Source organism: Labrus mixtus, chromosome 22 (assembly GCF_963584025.1).
Source record: "Labrus mixtus chromosome 22, fLabMix1.1, whole genome shotgun sequence".
NCBI lineage: Eukaryota > Metazoa > Chordata > Actinopteri > Labriformes > Labridae > Labrus > Labrus mixtus.
In genome coordinates this window covers 16,277,077-16,300,714 of record NC_083633.1, presented here as the reverse complement: position 1 = coordinate 16,300,714, position 23,638 = coordinate 16,277,077, and the positions used below count along the sequence as shown (strand labels likewise).

The following is a 23,638-nucleotide window of genomic DNA, read 5'->3' as shown; positions in this document are numbered from 1 at the left end:
TCCTCCACCACGTACTTTTTTTCCCCTGCGACCGAAATAAATGATTACTCCTGATTACTACTACGTACATCTTTTTTTTTCCGTTGTGTGGCAAAACAAAACTTTCAGGTGTCTCAGTTCACTGCGTTTACTTAAATTATATTCTCCATTCATATTTGGAGAAGAAAATTATACTTCAACAATAATACAAAAGTCTAAAAAGGACTGACGTATGAATGAGCATATCATCCATGTGGTGGCTGTGCTCGGTTGGTAGAGTCCATCGTTTCTCAACCGGAAGGTCTTGGGTTCGATCCCCCACTCCTGCGGCTACATGTCCGATCTGTCCTTGGGCAAGACACTAAACCCCAAGTTGCTCCTGATAAATGGATTAGTTAATACTGATGGACTGTTAACATAACATGAATGAATGGTTAGGTGTGATCTGTGGTGTGAAAACATCAAATTTCCCATCATTTGATTTAAGCTGACTCTATCCATAACAACCAAGCCCGCAGAGACATTTTATAGTCTAGTTACTTTTCTGAAGACAGTAGAGAAGATGTGAACTCCAGTTTCCACCTTGTCACATACAAAACAAACCGTCACTCAAGTATGATATGTAAACAGCTCCAAAACAGGGAGGATACCAGACGGTGTCATACGGCAGACTCATTACATCCCACAAAAATACAAGTGCCCCTGTGTAAAGGTTTGGCAGAACAGAGATGCATTCATCTTTTGGCTGTTTGCTTACAGCCTGGTTGCTTTACATCTGCCAAAGTTAGTTTTTTTAGCCAAATTCAAGTGGGCCTCGGACTAGCTGTTGTCAAGGCTGCCTGTCTGTTGGGAAGGAAGCAACCAACGTCAGGGAAACAATGGAGGTGGCTCCATCCAGCCTTCAAACTGAAAAACAGGATGGCATGAGATCTACAGAATGATGAAGGCTCTTCCTTCCCCGGGGTAATATCTTTATTCCGGATATTGGCTTTGCGTCTCTGCCGCTAAACAGAGAGGCCACCATTGTTCCTTAAACATTAGGCCCCTCTGCTTCTTATTAAATAGATGTGGAGATCTAAACACCAATATGAGCCTTAGTTTAATATTGTTTTTTTCTTCTTCTTCTTTTTTTTCTCTAGTGTTATCCCTCCTATTGCTTTTGAGTATTGCAGTGTTGTGCACACTGGAGAATATTTGATTTGTCTCAGAGGGGTGAGATAAATGGACAGTGCCATGGTCAGTTGTTTATCTCAGTGGCAGATATTTGAATCTAAGAAGACTGCAATGTGCAGTCATGCAATATGTATTGCTGATCTTGCCAGAATAATGGTCATGGTATTCATACTTCACAGGATGTTTCAGATATTTAATTTTTCCGTTTATATATAATACAGATAAAGGTAGAATATGTTTGATGCTGTTTATGTTTAGGGTGTGGTATGTATAATTAAATGATCTGAACTTGAATACATTTTATCACAGATTTAACCTACTATACAGTATTTTGGCCTTCATCCCTAAAACAGACACTTGGGCTTTGTTCATTTTGTGTTTAGATTTTTCACGATACAGACCTACATCGCTCACTGTTTAGCCATGTAATCGTTAACTCATTGATGCTTGTTGATGAGCCAGAGACGCCATTGTCTTTGTTGGCTTCTATACACATCATGCTCCAACCTTTGGCCCTCTTGATTCAACAAAAAGAGGCCTGAAAGCCCAACAGTAATCATGCAAAGACAAAGCTACTCCATATGTACACCTTGGCCACTCTGTTGCTGATGAGACTGATTTCTTTTGTCCTCAGACCAGCAATGACACTTCTGGTAAAGATGTTCGCACTCACCTCATGCAAGCTCCCAGGGTGAATGTTTGCCAGGGATATTAGTGTAAGGGCAGGCCAGCAAAGCACAGTTCCTTTTTGAGAAGAGAATGAAGGAGGGGTTTCTCAAATTTCACAAATTGAAGCATAGAGCCACAGGGTGAGATGGCTTACTGAGGAGCCTAGGAGTGTATGACATTTGGCTGTGGGGCCTCTGTTCCTCACTGCTAAGAGTAAAGAGTTAACTCCTGCTCCTTTCAGAGTAAAAATAGACACACCTTTAGGCCATCTTCACCTACTTTATTTTGTGTCAATGGACTCTTATCTCCTGGCATTTAAAAATCTATTTTGGGAGCATATATCCCAATGGACAGATGGTTAGGTGTTTGTTTTTCAAACCCACATGACTGTTGCACATTCATTGAACACCTTTTCAGTAAAAGCACAGAGTTGACTTTCAAAGCCCTCCTGCTGTCTACTGGTAAATATCAGCCTTTAATTAGCGGCTGTTTATATCTTTTCACACCATCATCTTTTAGAAGACAGCCTGCCAGCTTTGGTACTGAATTTCCACAATTGGCCGATAATGGACATAACTTCCTGTGTCCTCTTTTTCTCTGTCCATCCTTTTTTGAGAGGTGATTGGATATTTTAAATATCCACATTTCCATTTTTTTGTAAAAGCAATGAAAAAGAACCTAAAACTTCTTTGCCTATTGCAGAACTTATATGAACTTTGCTCCCGTAAATCGTGATTCTCAGTACTGCTGATGTACATTTTCAACCCCCTTACATGGTGTGATATTGGTCGCCCCACTTACATCAAATTTAGAAGGGTAACACCTCACCTCTCTGCAGGGCTCTGGCTTTATCGCTTTCCATAATACTCCTAGATTTCTCTGCAGCAGCATACTTGCAAGCGCCAATTAAGAAACACTATGAAGCCAGTTGACATGCTGGAGTTGGACTTGTCAAGGCGTGTGAACTTTTAACATTAGATTGAATATGGATTTAGTCAACGGCGCTTATTCTTCATCTTATTTAACGTATTACAATTCTGGTTCCACAAAATGCACATATGTTTCAAATAGTGTTTCTACCAACTCAATCCGTCACATTATTAAACCATCAAAGATCTTGTGAAAAAAAAGCCATCGCAATCAGGCTTCACTTGTGAGTATGTGTAGTGGGAGGTATAAATAGTAGCCATGACTTTCTTCTGATTCATATAGCTTGTTTGTCCTCTGAACCCATTAAAGTGGCCCAACATATGTTGTTTATGTATTGCTGCTTCATGGCGTGCCATCTGCTGCCTGCAAATTAGACCACCAATTTCTGTCACCAATTATTCCAACACTTATTAACATTTTAAAAAGAGGAGAGAGTTTGGGTTAGAGACAATCTTTTATTCCAAAAACCTAACTGTTTGAGACCCACAATGACTGATTCAAAGATAAATAATCCCTGCCCAATTTCACGATGACAGTGCTCCAAAGGCTACAAGTCTCCCAAGCAGGGTCAGATATTAACACCCGCCGAGCACCAAAGCTTCTCTCTCCTGCTCCTCTACTGTCTGCATGTCGGAGCGCTGACACACACCAACATACACTTATGCACACGCACAGGAACGCCAGCTACCAATCACTGCTGTTCACTTTTAGTGCAACAGTCTGAGATCCTTACAGACCGGAACATCCTAAATAACATCCATTTGGAAACGGTGGAAAAATTGGATTACAAATGTGCATTGCTTATCGTAAAGTCGGATCATTTGCTGTAAAGATACAGATATAATTAAATGGATAAAAAAGGTCACACAAAAGGACTTCATAGTGAAAAGACAAGTTATTTATCCTCCCACCTCTCTGGAGTATCAGCCTACTTCTCTCACTTAGTAGTGGACATGGTATTGGCACTGAACTGTTTTAATTAAAGGCTACTGGTTAACCACCGTAAAAGTCCTGCCTTCAGGCGTGCGTTGTTATTTAACCCTGTTAGCTGATAATTTGAAGCTAATACTGGACATCAACCCACTAATTTCATTTTCCTGCAGCCTCTTTCATACATCTTCATAGACTCATTTGACACATTTTATTACACTGCACTGAGCACTGTGGCTCAATATGCTGATAGAATCACTTGCACTTCATATGAAGTTGTCTTATTGGCTTTTAATGTGATTCTTTGTGGAATTTAATCTTCAAAAAATATGATGGTTTCGTTTTTTTTGGCACTGACGTTATGATTTTTCTTTTTCAGTGAACTGACGTTTGGAAAGAGAGCAACAGGAGGAAAACCCTCAAACGGAGAATATCGTAAGTGTCTTGCTATTTGACTTTATCGTGTGTACTGTGCATGTAATGGATAGTTTAAAAAAAATCCCTTTTACGGCTTGTTTTGTGACCCCATATTACAATTTCCCCCAATTGTGTAAGTTGTTAAAGCAGCCTAACGACATTTACTGAAAAGGACATCCTACCCTGCTGTTCTTTTGTGACGCACACTCACACACACACACACACGCACACACAAACACACACACACACCCTATATCAATCAAATCACTACATCCAAGTGGGAGTCAGGATGCCTGATGGCCTCTGGTCTCATTTGAGATGCAGACATTGTCCTGTTGCTTCCTTTAATGAGATCTGGAGGCGTGCAATCTAATATTCACCACTGAGCCTCCAACATGGCCTCTGAGCCTGTAGCCCAGAAGGCTGTGTGCTAATTCAATGGACTGAAGTCAGCTGTGGTCAAAGGGACTGGAGTGGCTATTCAGTCAAGAGGATGAGACGCATGAGCCTGTTCTTTACATGATGTAAAATAGTCTGCATTTGGGTTCCTTTGATTTGGTAGAATATACTAGAATAAGAAGCGAACTGCTTCTTGGCTGAAATAATATTAAAGCAACGAGGAACCACAAGGACGTAGATAAATAACAAATAAACACTTTTAAATGCCAATGACATAGTTCTTTAACCCTTTAAGGTGTGATGAAAATAAATATGCCTATTTCTGGGTATTTATTACTAAAGCCACTCAGAGCGGGGCAAGTTTCCAGGCAGGGTCAAATTAAGAGTCACAGGCAAGACCTTTATTAAGTTCCAACTTTAGAGAGCAAACACAGCAAGATATAAAGCAGGTATTGTAAGGGGACTTGGTTGTGGTCCTATATCCATGGTGCCCATTTGGTCTCAGCTTGACTATTTAATCTGGTCATTGACCCCTGGACAGTTCACTGCTTGTGAGAAAATAATCGCAGAAAGCGGTCTTCTTTTCCATGTCATAAGTACTTCAGGTGATCCGGACTTGTCTAGTGTGACAGTCGTGTGTCATTCTTAAACCTCCAGACCTAGTCCTTTTTTCATAACTTTCTGTTGGAGAAACATATGCCAAGTAGTGGGAAGGAAAGATGGAAGCGGAATGTTTTTTTATATTTAATTTACTCCCTGTTCTTGTTGCTTATTTGAAAGAACTTTAATTCATATTTATTTGCATTGCCAACTTTTTTTTGGAAGAAAATTAGCTGCTAAAGGAGTTCCTTGGGGTCTAAGGATATTGCCATATTACGATTTGCATAAAATCAGCATTGACTGTACTGGAAAAAAGTTACAAGATTTGTCAGAAACTGCTTCTGAGGAAGTCTTAAGTGTGAGCTTAAGTTGACAACTTGGTAACAGTGAGTAACTGCCATAACCGATGAGATTAATTCAGCCTTCATAGCAGCACTTTCCCATTTATTCTTCTAAATTCAAACATTATTCAGAAAAGTGTCATTTCTGCTACCAAAAAAAAAAGTACTTGAAGGAGCTATAACTTAAAACATTAGGGCCATGGATGGTGTGGCGTGACGTCAATACCATGGGTTTTCCAGCCAGTCCCTACTGTGCAGACTCTAGCTCCAAATGTGCAACATGTCAGCGCCCGTCACAGGGTGTGTTTTGGCTTCATCTTTGTGCAACAGGAGGATATTGTCCATCTGTATATACGGTCTCTTTTTCATACTTAATTTCATATTATTTTCATTTTTCATATTTGATTTATTGATTTGCTCAATTCAGTGTATGGTTTCAACACCATAATACACAACAAAAAATATTTTCTCATAATGCTGAAACACTGTTCATGAGCAAACAGGAGCAGGAAGAAGAAAACTTATAATACCTGCCCCCTTTTCCTAATAACACAAGAAACTGTTTAACAGAATAAGATGGCTAACCTGTTGTTTTCTCTTTCTTTCACAAAACAAAAAATAGATAAAAAATATAGAAACAATCAAATACAATCAGTTAGATTAACTCAATATATTCATAATTTCCCAGAACCTTTTCTTTATACATTCTTTTAAATTTAATGATACTTGAGCAGCATTTTAAATGATTATCGAGAGAATTCCATAATTTAATGAGTTTAATTGCATGATTATTCTCTGTATATCTTTGTGTAAAGCTTAGTTGGAAAGGTTTTTTTCTTGGTTCCTGTAAAGCAGGAAAAAAAACAAAAAAACATTACTAATTAGCACTGTCTGATTTGACTTAGTGAAGCACCCACTCCCCTGGATGATGAAGCTCCCTTGCGCCTGTCTTAGACGTCAGGATTGATTGATGCAGTGTGCACTTCCCACCTTCACTTGCCAGTGTTCACTGTTGTTTATGCCTCGTACCTGACCTCAAACCCAGAGATGTCTCAGCCTCCTCCCATTAGCGGGAATATTAATCACCCTTCATGCTGTGTAACTGGGTTAAAATCCCAGTCTACTATGGTTCCACATTTTACCTGAGGGAAGTCGTAGAGTCTTTATTCCTTCTTTTAACTCATTTTATGATGAGCGACCACTGATAATTCAGCCCATAACAATCATTTTCTACTTCTGCACTTACCCCTTGCCAGCTCAAAAAACAGCATTGGTGGACACAGGCTCTTGTATTCCATTTAGTAATTTGCCTTTGTTTTTGGCAGTACTTTTGTCTTCTGTGTGCTAATTTGTGAATGCTTTATAGAGCTTGAAAATGTCAGGAGGTTGCAGAGCTGTCTGGGTCAGTGTGTAGAAGGCAGAAAAATGTTTCACACTGTATAATTGTGTAATTCACTTTGCCCTCAAAACGGCTGTGATTGCTGCAGGGTGCAACTACCCTTACATAACCATTAAAATGTCTAGTTGTTTAAAACGCTACCCTCTGCCAACCTGAGCCATAGATACTCATGGAAAGTTTTATTATTGCGAGATCTAATTGGCATCAGTTGTGATTTTGTTTATTGCCTCCTGACACATCCATGCATGAGTATGTTGAAGCTTATCCTTGTCTCTTAGTTTCATCCCTTGGCTCAGGGAAGTGATGACTCTGACCGTGACTGTCAGATCATCGACGTGACAACCGTCTCGCTGAACTTTTAAGCACTGACTCAGCCAGCCTGAGAGCTGCAGAGCCAGTATTTAGTTCAAAACAAAAAAAAAAAAATACTCAATGCAATATTGCCTATACAATTCATAGACTTTAAGCTCCAGTGAGCTGTTTTCAACTGGAAATGAAATAGAATTAAATTAATACTGATGTGACCTACAGACAAAGAAGACCATCGACAATACGACTGGTCATTTCTGCATAGTTATTTTTAAGTTTTAAAACACCAAATATTGATTTAGTGAAAAAGCTTGAGGCATGAGTCGTGACTGATGACCCTGCAAGTTGCTTTTATTTAATCAGTCTGGTCAAACTGCACACAGAAAATCTCTCTGAAGAGTTTCTAAAGTTTAAACCGATAAAGAGAGGATTGTAGATGGCAATTACAGGCGGTAACTTTGATCATCTCTTTGATCCAGACTGCAATTATCAAAAAAAGTTTTTTGGTGAGATCGATTTGATGGTGCTCGGGTGTTCTTTGGTCTGCTCCTGAGCTCTTCAATAATTCCCACCACCCCAAACCAAACTAACTATCCCAGCGCACCAGAGCTTGTTTCAAACTGGCCAAACGCTTTAGGTGTGAATGTCTAATAAAGGGTTTAAATGACTAGAACGAGACTAAAACCTACAAGCCTTTGTGTATAAAGACTGAATCAAAAAAAAATGTGCCGATATTAAAACTGGTAGAGAATACTCAGTAGGTCATTATGCAGTCACACACCATTACTATCTTCATCAGAAGGATAATAGTTCCCAGAGTGAACCAGACCTCCCTCAGTCACACTCCCAGTCGGTCTTCTGGGGCTGTCATATCCAGTACAAAATGAAATCCTCCTCCACTGTCTGGGTGAGTATAAAGCCATGCTTCCCTTTCACACAGGACAGACAGCACTCTCTGTACCCCTTTTTAATCTCGCTGTGCTGCTATTTCATTTCCGGTCTCGTTCATTCGGAACCTGCTGTTGGATAATGGTGGGATGACACCAGACAGGCACAGCTTCATGTCACCGGCAGAGTTGGTGAAATTCTAACCCAAGAAAAGGTGCAGTTCTTGAATTTTCTATAGTTCATATTAAGAGAGAAAAAGTATTTCCTAATGAAAAGGGAAAATGGCAAAAAAAAAGACATTTGTTGTGTTAATATTAAATACAGACAGGAAGAGTTTGAAAGCACACAACTGAATACAAAACCATAATCAAATTATATTTTAGGAAGAGCTAATAGGAAGGTGCCACAGCCCCCTGATAAAAACAGAAATGACATATTTCACTGTTGTAGCAAACACAAAATCAAATGGATTAAAAAAAAAGTACAATTCAAGCAAGCCAACTTCCTTCAGCAACACAACTTCACAAGGTCTTGTGTGACAAACTGATTATCAGTTGCTAGGTGCAACTCTCAGTACCGTAATAAGGAGGCTTTGTGAATACGGCCCCTGATCTTAAAGGTCCCATATTCGTCTTTTTCTGGTTTTATATGCTCTTTAGTGTGTTTTCCAAGTGTCCTGTGCATGTTTAGGCACATCTATTTGCAAAAATTCAAAGTCCGCAGAAACGCGGCTTCTCCTACGTCCTCCTGTTAGCTGTAGCATTAGCCGCATGTAACGCTCGATTCTAGCCCCCCTCGATAAAAATTTGTCAGTCCGACGTTGTTGTCAGTGTGAGATCACTGATCTAAGCCCATTGGCTCGTTGTGGCAAGCCCTGCAGCTCATGTTGCACGCCCGTTAACTTCTGTAGCACGCCCACGATATGCCGTAGCCTGCGGTAGCGCAGTAGTGCTAAGGTGCTAATGTTTATGCTCCCCTCGGACGGAGCCAGTGGCTGCATTCCCAATATGGTAAAAGAGGCGGGACAGTTCCGAGAACCGTGCTGAGCAACTGACCAATAACGACAGAGCGGATGGGCAGACCAATCAGAGCAGACTTGGCCCACGTGGGGTCTAACAGTGTGGGCTCAACAGAGCGTAGCTGACGGACTCAGAGCATAGAGGGAGCAAGGAGGAGCAGTACATGAAAACAGACACTTTTTTCAGACTTTAGCTATTGTGAACGTACAAAAGTAGGTACATAGATTAAATATACGAAACCTAAAAAGGGAATAATATGGGCTCTTTAAGTCATATTTAAAACCAAAAGTGCCTGCAAACCAACAAGAGAGCATAGTTTACATTGTAAAATTGTGTTGGGCACGGCTTTGGTTCTGAAACCTTGTCAACATATTTGTTGAATTAAAAAAATACAGAATATTGGGTGCCCTAGGATTTAGACTTGTGTTGCTGTGGTATTGAAACAGGCATCAATATCATTATATTTTTACTAGAATCGCCTGCATCCTCCCACTGGAGGGTTCACTTTATTCTTCTTTTGCCTTTCTGTCTTTTGCTTCCAGATTTTTATTCTGTTTGATTACAGAACTGAGTGTGTGCCTGAAACCCCATCAGTGAATTGCAAATACAACGATTGTGGTCTTATGCCACACAGCAGCACAGTTTTACTGGATTGCATTTAAGATATGGTATGAATATACACAGCAGTATTTCCCCTGTGACTGCGGTGTGTGCTTGAGGTTTTTGCACGGTGTTTAGTGTCCATCAGATATGCTGGGTTGTTCAGCTCTATGATCCTTACATATTGAGAGAGGACACAACTCCCTTTGGATAAGCTTAAGAGAAGGCGACATGTGGGGAGAGATGGCCTGGCGTGTTCAAAATGGCCACAGGGAAGCCATTTCCCACAATGCTCCAATTCCCCTGGCTCCTCGGTGTCGATCTGTCCTTTGTGAGCCAAAGTGTCTCGGACACATTGCGGTCACTGTGGGCTGGAGGAGATATGACAAATACAAAAGACAGACCTTGTTTGCTTCTCTCCACTGAGAGAAGAACGAGCAGCTCACTGATATTCTGTGAGCTCAGCTGTCCTCTGCTTTCTTTGGAGGGCTGTCAAATTCATTAGTTAACTTCCACTAAATTTGCATACAATATGAATACAACAAGAAAGTAGCACTCCAGAAAAACTCAATGCATTTCAATTTTGAATTGTATTTTTTGGTAATTGCAAAGATATTTTTGGAAAATGAACCAGTCCAGTAGCAGATTGAGTTTGGACTTTGAGACATTTAGAGTCATGCACCAGGTCTCAAGGTAACACTTCAAAATTTGATATAATGGTCCATTTCCTGTTTGGGTCCAGGCATGAACACAAAGAAACAGCATGGAAGGAGCACCACCAGATCCCGGTTTGTGTTAAATTAAAAGCATATTCTCCCGTGCCTTCACTTTATCGTCTAAAAAAAAAGACGGCTTCACGACAGCTGCATATTTTGTGGGGACCATCTCACAGGTAGTCCTCGTTTTCTATTTATTTATAATATTTGGACTTCTCGAGTAGACCACACTTCCTTTCAGAAAAAAACCCAAACATTTGTTGGTTTGTTGGCATGAACGCTCAAAAACTTGTTCACAGACTTTCAGTGAAGTTTAGTGAGAAATCAGGCAATGAGCCGAGAAGCAAGGGATTAAGTTTTTGGTTTGTTTCCAGGATTGTTGGTAAAAGTTGTTATATTTTGAGATAAGGACTTTATTTAAGCTTCTTTTTGATGAACTTCTTGATAAACGACTTAAGGGACAGCACCTGGTACATGCACCAGTGATTAACACTGTGTGTGTAGTTTGATACATATCTTAATCCTGATGAAAATGACTCATTCCGTTCAAGACATTTCTAACATTTAACCAACATTTAAAGGACTCTGCGACCCTGTTAGAATGATGCACTTCTTTTTGGCTTTTTAGGTATTGTTGTATTTTCAAAATCTATGTGTGGTTTCTGTTATAGTTATGATACTTTGAATTTGATTTTTTAATGATACGTTTGAAAAAGTGCTGAACAGAAAAGATCTTTAGTGATGTTTTTGTGAAATTACATAATGTTGGCTGCCTACGACTTATTATTTTGTTGCCATGGTATCAAAACAGGTATCAATATTATTGGAATTTGACTAGAATAACTCAAAAAATCTTGTATCATGACAATGTTTTGAGTTTGGACTGCAGTTCCCAATTTAAATATTACCATCAAACCTGAGATATACAGTCCCATGTTTCAATAAGACTGAAACACTCTTTTGTACACCAGTCAATCCTAAAATTAAATAGAGAGATGAATCCCAGATGAAAGTGCGTTGAAGGCTTTTGAATATTTGTTTGGTGTTTGAACAATGTATCAAATGTCTGTAGCTTTGTATGTTGTCTTGAATTTTTATGTTGCAAATGGAGCCTCTGTGATGCAAGGCACATTTCAGACTTTCTGACAATGAGGTCCTTTCAATCAATCAATCAATCAATCAATCAATCAATCAATCAATCAAACAACTCAATCAATCAAACAACTCAATGAAGGAAGCAAACAGTTTTCTCTTCTTGTAAAGAACAACAACTACATAATCCACATTATAAGATGTTAACTTGATGACTGAAAGCCAGGAAACTAGTGGGGAAGCAAAAATGTAGCAAAGCCACAAAATGAGAATGGTTGGCATCATATAAAAATGGTTGGCATCATAGTAACACGGTCAAAGCGGTTTCATTCTCGACTTTGTAAAATATCTGGGGCAGGCGAGCGTCTCGAACTGCTCTCAGATCTGCTTCTTGGTGACTCGTCACGACACAGGAGCCCAAGGCGCTTTCAAGCCGAGTCAATGTCAACATAAGCAACGTTTACTTTGTGTAACACCACAGGGGGGGTTATAACACCGGAGTTTGGGGATATGTGATGCAGGCGCGCACAGTTTTGTGTAGGTGTGAGGTACATACGGTGGGGCTGATCTCTCTTTCCACTCCCTCAGAGAGCGTGGGTGTTTTTTGTTGTTTTTTTTTTTTACCTCCTGGAGGATTAAGCTATGGCTCGGTAAATATTCAAAGGCTTGTGGAAGGCCACTCTTACTGCCTGAAGAAGAAACTGTCTTGGCACATACAGAACAAAGAAGCGTAAAAAAAAACAGTATCTGGTCTTCAAATTCTTCTTTCATCTTCTATTAGAGATAAATCTTTCAGCTTTGCCCTTGTAATAAAGGCTTAACATTCAAACTCATTCTCTGATTCTTTTCTTGACCATTTAAATGTTTTCAAAATGAAAGCGAACCACATGTTTGGCTCTCTCTCGTCTTGCCTGCAGGCTGCTTTTGAATTGTCCCGTAATGCCGGCTCTGAAGCAATTTAGCTTCCTCGCATGATAGTCACCAAGATCTTGTGCCCATATTTCCTCCTCAGCGGCGTAATGACACACGCTCAGGCTAATGTAATTGCGTTGAACTGTGTGTTTAGCAAACTTAATCTGGCGGGGAAATATTTGAACGGAGCACGGAGGTGAACTCTCTCCCACTGATGAGGCCTGTTCAGCCTGTGACTTTGCATATGAGAATTCGTGGCCAAAATCTTGTTAGCCGTTAGCATTTCATGTCTTGACATTGTATTCATCATATGCAATACACCTGTTTGTAACATGAATGCATCATTGGCCCATGTGGAGCTCTTAATCTGTTCTAACAGATGTGGAATTACTTTGGTGTCTTACTGGCTGCTTAAATGGCTGTGGCTAGACTTTCCTGCCCAGCGTCTGATTCTTTGCCAATTTTCTTCCCACTTGGTTGGCTCATATTAAACAGATGTTTGCCTCTTTATGACCCCGCCGTTTAAGCTGCAAGCATCTATTGTTGGTGGTAAGAAAAACAAGAGTGATTTTTCCCTCTTTACGTTTTAGAGTATGGGATCTAAGTTCTCCCAAAAAAATCCAAAAGTTTGAAGATTACTCAACAGAACTGAATTCATTCAAATGAAGTAAAGTTGTTATCTTTTGTGGATTCAAATGGTTAATTAGCGTTTGAATATCAACTTTCCCTAAAAACAACTACAGCACCCATCTTGAAAAATAATTACAAATGCTTTAAAAGCTCCAAGTTCACTGATTCTGGGAAATGACACGAGTTAAAGAAAGTGTGTAACTGTTACTTCCACTTATTACGATCAGTTGCTGAGCCAGCACATTTTGCATTAAATATTTTCTACAAGCAAGCAAGCAGAAAATCAAGAGAAATTACAGATAAAGTTACCATCAATGAAATAATTAAAGACGATCGTTAATTTGCCATTAAATGGAACAACTCCATTAAGGATATCCCTGTGGAGATAAATATCTTAATTTCTAACTAGAATATTAGGGGGGGGGGGGGGCAGTCAATCATTTAACATTACTGTAATATTATCAAAGAGTCTATTAGGGGACAAACTGTGTTTATGTTGGAATGGTTAAAATCACATGGTCTACAGCAAATATTGTAGTATTTGTTTTGGTTTCAATATAACTTTCTGATTTTCTGGCCAATCACATCAGTACTTTTCTGTTCTGAGTTAACACATCAACAGAGCCATTACATGCGCTGGTATTAACACATCTAGTACATGTTTAAGTCGGTTTGTGTCCCTTTACTAGGTTGACTGAAAGTATGATTCCATTTTTTCCAGCGTTTCCATTTTTCAACCGGCATCGCTGGGCTTTAAAACTGATCTTCAGAAACCAATGGGTGACATCACTGTGACGACGGCCATGTTTTATACAGCTGATGGATCCAGTATGAGCAGAACTGATGTCCCATTTTGGTTTAAGTCATTCGTTATTATCTTCGTCTAGATCTTAAATTGTCTAGATTTAGGTAAGCAAGTCAGAAACAAACAGCACACACCATCCCTCACCATTGGAATTAGATTTCTTTCTGAAATGGCCGTATCGGACTTTTCTCTTCTGATTGAGATGTTCAGGTGTCATGTGGACATTTTATTCTGATGAGCCTGTTATCCTGATTATTAGAAGTTAATGTAAACATAGCAATTAATGTAGTTTCCTTCTATTCATTTCAGGTTATACAAGTTGCTGTCACATCTTTGCACTGACGCTCAGACAGAAAAAAAAAAGGATTTCTCTGCATAGCTGACGGCGTCCTGAGCCAAAACACCCAGATGCTTATTTAATGCTGCGCTGGCTCACAGTCGGCTGTAAATTGAACATGGGAGTATAATTCTAGGTGTCTGTTTGTTGTGTTCAAACACCGGTGAAACCTTCTGCCTGCGTGCTTTCATCAACGCTCCCCCACATCAAAGAGGATTTTTAATTTCTCCCTCCTGACCCGGTTGTTCCCAAAGACGATGTCTAATGCTGTTTCATCTGTGCTGTGTATGTTGGGACGATGTTACAAATTCTATTAAGTTAATGTTGAACTTCAACATTGACATCAACGTTGGTTTGCGGGCAAGTTGCTAGGTAACAAAACACCTCCTTAGACTTAGACTGTGCTGTTATTTCTGAAAACAGGTTTATTCACTCCTCCAAGAATAAATGCTCACAGGCTGCTTTGTCAGACAGATAAGTGGGGAAATCTTGCCAGGGTAAAGCCAAAATAAGACATATTTATTTGGTAGAAGATAACTTTTAGTAATCTTGAAAGTTTCTGAAGAACCTAGCAAGTGGTTTAAACGCCCTAAAAGGAAATACAACCCCACAGAAAGGCAATGATTATGTTCAACAAAGAAGTGGAAAAAGAGAAACACATTTTCGCTCCCATCACCTGCCTGAGTATAATTAAACCCAAAACTTACCAGTTCTTAGAAAAATGCATTAGTGCAAGAAAAAAAATGACACACGTACTGAAATTGTTGAACAAGTGATGATGCAAATGGCTCCTGTGATGTGAGCATCTCAGGATGACTCTAAACAAATATGAGTGCTTTTACCTGCAGCGCTTAAAAGCACCAAAGCTACAACATGTCCCACTGGGCTAAGTGTCTCAGCGGGGCTCAACTTGACACAGCCTTCTTTGCCTTTCAGACACTTTTTTCTCCCCCCCCCCCCACCCCACCCCATCCCACCCCACCCCACCCAGCCTTGTTGATCACACTTTTAAAATCATCCTGAAAAATGAAGAAAATGACAGCATTTACAGTTTTTTTTTGTTTGTTGTTGTTGCACTTTTGAAGCCCTCTCTCCCCTTTTGCACGTCAATCTGGAATTGCAGGAAGTATCTTTCAGGGTCTCTACTCTCGGTAATAGTAGAGAGGCAACAGAAGCAAATGGAAACCCAAATTGGGCCCCTCAAAGGCGAGGAAGAGGAGCTGGAGTCAATGGACCCCTTTGCCCCTAGAGTCAAGCTTTTTACGGACCCAGACTGGCTTTGATCATCTGCTGGAAAACCCAAGGCTGAGAGGTGCATTAAAGGCACTGATGTCGCAATCTCTTTTTCTGATCCAGATGCATTAGGCTTCATTTTGTAACCTTTGTAGTTTGTTTGTTTCAAAATGAAAGCGTAGGATGAATTTATGAACGGGAGTGAGGGCAACAAAGCAGCATCAAGCTAACGTTTGGAGGTTTGTCTTTCCTTTTTGATTGGCTTGAAGTATAGGCTTTGTGTTATTCTAAAACTAAATGCTTGTGACTATTAGTTCCTGAATTAGGATATTGCTTCTTCATTACCAGCGTATACAGAAGGTTGTTTAATTGTTATTGTAGGCTAAGTTTCTTGGACATCCACAGGGAGTTCAGAGAGTAGTTGCCAAAGGAACCAGTTGCAATGTTTTCTGACATTGGATTAAACTGCTTCTTCTCTGCCTTCCTTATTTTAGGTTTTGTCCAGTACCGTAAAATCCGGTATATAAGACCGTTTTGAAGGTCTCTTGGAGAGAAAAAAAAAAAGGTGAAACTGTTTTCCTGCGTGCCGATTTATATTGTGTTCAGCGATGTCTACGACATGCAGTTTCTGTGCATGCTATCCTAATAGCTACAGGAAGGTAGTTGAGCTCTCAGCCTGCTGCGGGGAAAGTTGTGAGGCACAGACTCCCTAGCTTGTGACGTTGCGAGTCGCGCTGCCCGACTCCGCTGGTCACTCTTTAACTTTAATATAGGACTCTTTCAATCAAAAGAGCGCTCCACAAGGTTTATTTACGGAACAATATACCACTGGTTTTTTTTATAAATGCATGATTATGACCTTGTTAGGGAGAAAATATGTGGAAAAAGTCGCGCAGCCAGCCTGGTCTGTGTCGCCGTCTTTCCCAGCACAGCGTGCACTCAGCTTTCAATACACAGGGAATGGGGATGGGTTTTTAACATAGACTGTAAGGTTTTTAATCACCCCAGGTAGCAGTGATAGGGGCTGCTGCACCCGCGGTAATGACGGCAAAAAAAAAAAAAGGCATTAAAAGTGCGTCTTATACACCGGATTTTACGGTAGGTCAAGACCTAAGTTGGTTGGTGGGAAGATATATCTCAGCTAGCTTTGGAATAATCTGAGATCCCCCAGGTGGGGCATGAAAACCTTCCTGTGGAGAAGGAGGTTTTGACTAACTTGTTAGATCTGTACAACTGAAACTAGGACAAGCTGAGGAGCACTGATGGATTAATTACATATTATGAAGATTCAGATATTTTTTAAATGCAACAAACATGCACTATAAGCCTTTAATTTCTGCATTTCTGGTGATACATACAAGAAATGAAAGCACAGCACTGGAGGCACAAGACACAATGCTTTTGAAATCTGCCTTATTGTTTAAACATCCACTGAGGCACAACAGCAAGTGTCAAGCCCTACCCTTCTTTGACATTTAGCATCTATCTAATCATCAAGATATGTCCTTGCTGAATTTTTAGATACGTATAGACACTAAATGAGGTTATCTGTAGTATACAAACACTTTACCTAAATAGTGACCTTTTCCCTACAGTACCGCTGCTTCCGTTGTTGGCATTTCAGATCTGATGCCTGCAGTGCACCATAGGAGCATCGAATGACTCGTGTCAAATGAGCTGTGTCATTTACTGCTTTGTGTGTTTAGGGGTTGACATATAGAAAAAGAAAAAAAGAGCTCTAAGAGGAGCGCATGTTGTCCGTCTACAAACAATACCACCACTCCTTTCTGTCCAAAGGGGAAAAAGAAAGGACTTGTATCGGTTTCTGTGACGCTGTAAATGGAATTTAAACACTTGTGTTGTCATAGTACTCTCACAAAAACAACTTACAAGTAGCTTCATTACACAGGTTCATTAGGTTCTTTTGCTGTTGTCGCCATGGAGACGACTCCCCTCTGGCCTAGTTTAGCTTGCTTGCCCTTCCTAGCTTATGAACACTGATGCAGTTCATACAGAGCTCCACAGAGAGAGCTGACACATCTGTTAACACGTTCTGATTTACATTCTGCTGCCATAAACCTGAGGAGGCTAGAATACATGATCTCCACAGACACCATGCGCTCATGATTACATCCACAGCTTTGTGGCCTTGTAGGTACATTTAGTAAGACTAAAAGGTTCTTCAGACTTTATTCACATGGCAATATACAAATACAAATAAACGTGCATCATGCATACGTGTCACTTAAAGGTCTTTACTGATCTGAAATGTTTTTGATTGCCTTTCCTTCAGGAAAATTCATAGGCCTTGAAATTCAATTAGGGAGTCGGTATTAGGTAGCGGTAAAGAGCACAACCAACTTTCATTGCCTGTTATTTGCATGCTCTTAGTATGTGAGTTGCAATGTATGCAAGAGCAAACAATCCCTTTTTATAGTTTACTGTATGGATTTCTTGTACGTGAAGGCCTTTTATGTCGTGTATGTTTCATGGGGACTTTTTGTGTGTTCTTGGAAAAGCACTCAAAATCGTGTTTTAAGTGCTACTACAGAGGTCTTGTTTTTTCTTTTATCCAAGATCTCTGTATCGACCTCCAATCTGTCTTTTATGATATATCCACCTACCACTCATACACTGGCCCTTTACGGTGCCTGTGCACTGTTTGACGCTTGGGGCATGTGCTTGAATAACAATCATCTCCCCTCCGGTAGCTATAGGAATATTGCCTCCAGGAGACATTGTGGGAAATGACGGAGAATGAGATAGGAATCAGCCACCCTCAGCCAAGATGGAGCCCACTCTCAAATGGCTGTCCGCCAACCAAGCGCGCAACTATCTCTCAAGCTCCACCGATTGCACAGCAGACCAGACACATGTCAACATCCATCATGATCATGGGTGATCTAAACAGGTCCAGTCCATGAACACTCTTTATATAGTACAGATGTAGTGACACAATACACATTGCTCAACCAAGCAATTGTCCTGTATGTCAGCATGTACCTTCTACGTGCACTTCAGTGGTTTAGTCAAACAAGATTGTTTGATTGTATTGCCGTGTTGAATGACACTGTGGCACCACAAAACTCAAACCGTTGGATTTGTTGTGAAGACACTTAAAGAAAAGCCATAATTAGCAGCAAAAATACCATGTAATTATCATCTTTAAAAAAGAGACCTTAAGCCCGTTGCCTGCGTTGCCAAGGACTCTCAAATTAACCCTAATTTGCATCAATATATTCACTGAAATATGCTGTTAATTAAAAATATTTACAACCATTTTCCCTGCATTATAGGCTCCTGATATTGTAATTGTGTGGTACAGCATGGTTGAGGCAATGTAACATGTACATTTTGTTGAGGTTTGGGAAAAGTTGTATTGGTTAAAACTCCCAATCTTCTGGGGCGCCAGAAGTGCGGTGGTTGTTACACGCGCCCCATGTGCGAGGCTGTGGTCCTCCGTTATATCGTTTGGAACCGCATTACATCGCAACGCATCACAAAGCATTGCATCATATCGTAAGGTATTGCATCCTTTATTATACTATTATGAGTATTCAATGTTAAGCCAAATCCTTTTAGCGTGATTTAGATGTTTCATGTGTTAATGCATGGCTGAAAACAACATATTTTAACAAATGTGTTGTGATGGTGTTGGCGGGAAAGATATGGAAAGCTAAAAAATCCATATTTTTCCACTCACCTTTAGCCCACTGAGGCAGGCCATTTCAGGACAGAACTGTAGAGAACATAATGAAGATACATGGCACAATTTTGAAGAACTTCATTCTGGCCATTGTCCTCAAGTGACCAGAAAAAGTAAACTTTTCATCAGAGTTTTTCTTTTAATTCCTTGAATTACCTGAAAGCAGCTTGCCGTCTCCAAAGTTTCTCCTCCTCGCTGACAGTGAGTCACCCCCAAAGTACCTTGACACAGGGAGTAAACAAGCCCGCCTCTGTTCATCAATGTAATCTTGTTTGCTCAGAGGGCAGTGTCTGTACAGGACAGCTCGGTGCCACAGGGATAAAGACCCGTGCTGGAGATATTGTGAACACCAGTTTCATGTCTCTTAAAGAAGCTGGGGTGTATCACAAATCTGTTTGACGTCACTTGGAGATGAAACGTGATCTGTCAGGCTGCATTCCCACAACTATGGGAGGTGACATGACGCTGCAAAAACAAACAAACAATACAAATGAAATGTCAGTCAGTCTTTTTGACCACTATTTTTCCAACAGCTTACCTCTTTGTAACACAACTAACCCCTGTATGTCCTACTATAAAATGACTGCCTCCACATGAGTGGAGTTTACCATTCAAAATGATCTCTGGGGTTTATAATTACTCTCCCATTGAGAAGCCATTAAAAGAACAAGGAGAGGATTGAGTTTGAGTCACAGCAGAATAACCTGTCGTGTTTATACACCAGCAGCTGCAGAGTCTGCATTTTACCAAGGTACTGCATTTCTCCACCCAAGCCTCGATTCAGGCTCTTTGGTGTGAAGAACAGCGGGCGGGGTGTCGTGACGGAAGACAGGGGTGTCATAATGTCACATGATGGGAAGAAAGAACATGTCTTTCTTGCAAAAAAATAGAGCTGTAAAAAATGATCAAACACAAGTCTACATGTAAGTCTTGAGTTACAGCTTTTTCTGGGAGTCCTCATATTTTCTTTGGTATTCATTCCACTGTCAGGTGTCAATCTCTGCACCGTGTTACATTTCTAGTTCACTGTCGCTCGGTATTGTGGGCAAATGGCGTGCAGTCGAATAAAACCTTATCATGGACAACAGAAAAAAGGTGTCTGGGTGACAGAAAAGGGTGAAAGACTGCAAATGGCAAAAAGACAGGTGGAAAATCTCAGGAAATAAGTAGAAGTGAAACAGCAGCATGCTGGGCCTAAGATGTCATGGCATTATATTCCTCGCCACATGCCGAATCCAGTCAGCTTGTTTGAATGCAAAGGACATGCACCGTTGCGTATTTCCCCTTTTGTAAATGGAAGGAAGAAGCTTGCAGCATTTATGGTAGTAGAGATGTTTTGCCCAGAGCAGATGGTTGCCTGGTGGAGACCTTTGCACATAGAGGTCTGCCTCACGTAGATTTCGAGCATGGTTGTTGTGAGACAAGCTGGGGAAACAGTAGCTAAGCACATGACAGGCATTAATTTTCTAGTAGGAGACATGTGGACGCCATGTAAACACACGAAGGATCCAGCAGTGCTCTTCTTTTTCATTCACATACAGGCACCCTGACATTAAAGATGCTGGTTTATCACATACAACCTGAAAGAAAAATAGTCTAAAAACCAATGACAATGGATGAGCGCTTTACTCTGCTGTCAGTACGCCACTTCTTCAGGACTCGCTGAGGCAGTTTTGGAACTTCTGGAGCTTTTTGGAGCGAGCCTCAAATGGACAGGCTGTGGACTGTTCTGAATTGGCGTCATTTTTCAACATCAGAAGTCGGCGCTTGCCAGCCACAAATGGGGATAATGGATGCAGGCAAGAAAAAGGGGGAACAGATCATTGAAAACAGATGCCCCATGGGTAATGCAGTTCTATTTAGATCAATCATGTATTACCCAGACGACCTAACCTGGTATGATGGAAGAGCGTTTAACCGACATGTGAGATGTGTTGCTCCACGAGGAAAAGTCACTGTACACCAAAGAGGGCTGTTAAGAAATGCGTCCTCTGCTCTCTAAATAGCAGAAATACTGAACAATTTAAAGCAATACGTTTTAATAAGGTGTCTTTGGTAGAAGGAAACAGATTTTCGTAAACAAAACCTTTCCTGAAAAATAAAGTGTTCAAAGTGTGGAAGTAAAAATGCATCCTAACTTTTAATGAAGGTTCCTGATCTTTTATTCTTTTTTATAGCTGTAGCCGTGTGTAGCCCGCTATCTTTAAATAACCCAGCCTTTCAAGTAAGTTTCCACTGCTTCTGGCCATGGTTGCTGCGTTGGTGGACATGAAGCATGATCCAGGGTGTCCAGTTTGTTAACAGATGAATGTTTTAAAAGGCTCTCAGAAGCCAAAATTCTGTTTACCAGCTTTTCTCCCTCACAGACAGGATATTTACAACTCTGTGGCAACTATGCTATTCCCTGTAGCTTTGGGTCCGAAGTAAAAAACAGAAAGCTGGCCTTAAAGCTAATCTCTCTGTGTGAGTGTAGTGTAAGGGAAATCCATATTATACGAAGCACATTCTAGTGTTCTAAAGGAAAGTGTGAAAAGTGGTACACATATTTTATTTGTGTCTCCCACATCATTTATACATCTGCACCAAGCTGACATATCTGGGGCTCTGCTTTCTGCCTGGCTGCCTGTCAGCGAGGAGAAAACACTCCTTTGATTGGCAGGTTACACTCTTCAAGGTCAGCCTGCTCTACAGCTCGCTCTCTCAGTGTAGATTACCGTGGCAATATCTCTCCTGTTGAGCATCCCCCCCCCCCCCCCTCCCCCCTCCCTCCCTCCCCTCGACTGGTTCTCAGTCTACACTCAGATCTAAAGATTGTGTCCTTTTCCCCCCTCATCGTGTCATTACATAAGCATTTGGCACAGGTTGTTGAGCATGGAGATTGCTCTGCATGTTGCATTTTCTATATCTGGGGTGCTGCAGGAGAAATTAATGTCATCTTTGCTGGTAATATCAGAAGGTTAGGTTTGGGAAGGGGAATGGGATGCGGTTGCATGAATTCAACCAAGATTTTATTTGAATAATCTGTGCTTAAAGTCAACAAATGATAGAAACTACCTGGGTGGAACTGGGGGGAGTTGGATCCATGGTGATTCAACTCGGACAAATTATTCCAATAAGGGGGGTATTTGGAGGAATGATTGTCATAATGAGTCTCATTATCCTGTGAAAAAAGTGTTAAAAACTGATGAGCAGAAGGATTGTAAAAGAAAATGTGAGAACGCAGTAGGAAGGAACTGTGTTCTAGGAAGCCCTGACAAAAGAACTTGTGCAGATGGCTGCTGAAGCCACAAAGGCAAATGCTGACTTGCTAGCGACTAAAATCACGATGACATGCTCATTGTGTTCCGATCACGCTATTTGTTATGCATGCATATTTAGCGGCGCATTCTAAACGATGACGCGTCACTGATTCGTGCGCAAGGTTGTAATGGGACTTGCTGTCACCACAGCCTGCGCTCCCTGTTTGTGATTTTTATATGCGAGAGCAGCTGGAAAGTGTTACAGCAATCAATCGTTCCCAAAAGGGACCCAATATACATCTTATATATGATGTTATTTTTTAAAATAAAATAGGCTGACACCTGATATCACCCCCCCCCCCCCCCCCCCCCCCCCCCAAAAAAAAAGCAATTAAGCACCAAAGGTTTGGTCTTAAATAAAAGGACACATCACCAATAATTAAAAATGAAATGAACCAGCAGTTGGCTATCATTTTTGTGATTTTTAATCAAGTGCTGCTGTATATAAAATTTAATTCCCAGGTGCATTGAAAAGTGGCTCAATTAGCTGTCTGGGAATACATTCCCTTTATTTTCAGTGGCTTTTAATCTATGCATCAGTTGGCAAGTAAACACACTTTTCACCGTATGTGGTGGAGAATAAATGGCAATCATGAGTAGTCAGACTACATACAAACAACTACAGTGCAGAGGGGTAGTTGTCTCATGGCCTCCTGTACTACTGGAGTATTTTTCACAACTAGCTTAAGCTGCTTAGAACAGCCTTTATTACAGGTATCTGCACTTCTGCATTGGATTCCTTTTTCAACAGAGAGTGCAGATAGCATCGTGGCTACCATCGTTCCCCGCCTTGGCTGAACTGGGAAAGTCCTCACACCTCCACAGCAGGCATGCATCTGTTGGGAGGAGATCCCCAGCTGCTTTTTGTAACTGGTTTTCCAACACATGGCTGCTCTCCACTGGTCGTTCCCTGAATATGGCCATTTGTCTGTAAAAACAGTCCATTGATCATGGATATCTGCCAGCCAGCCACTGACACAGATTACTGAGCTGATGGTGCAATCAACAGGGGCAAAAGTTCACACAATGGATTCAGCAGTTTGAGCCCATTGTGTACTCTCTTGATCACTCACAACGCAGTGTGTTGTCTTTGTCTTGTGTACCTGCAGTCTTGTCCGCCTGTACAGTTTTACAACAGAATTGTTCTTTAATATCCTCAAATGAATAATAAGTACATTTGAAAGACCACCCTAACTAGTTTGGTTAAGTGGGCTCTTTTTCTACAACTTTCCTCTATTTTTTGCTACATTTAGCA

General features: G+C 40.7%; 1 protein-coding gene across 5 annotated transcripts in view; it reads left to right on the top strand.

Annotated features, from left to right (window-relative positions):
- The window catches only part of syt1a (synaptotagmin Ia), a 145,922-nt gene that overhangs the window by 34,151 nt on the left and 88,133 nt on the right, over nt 1-23,638 (top strand). For all 5 annotated transcript variants that reach the window (XM_061029496.1, XM_061029495.1, XM_061029493.1 and 2 more), the window contains exon 2: nt 4,061-4,116. The gene's annotated coding sequence lies outside the window, so the exon portion shown is untranslated. The remainder of the gene's footprint in view (nt 1-4,060; nt 4,117-23,638) is intronic.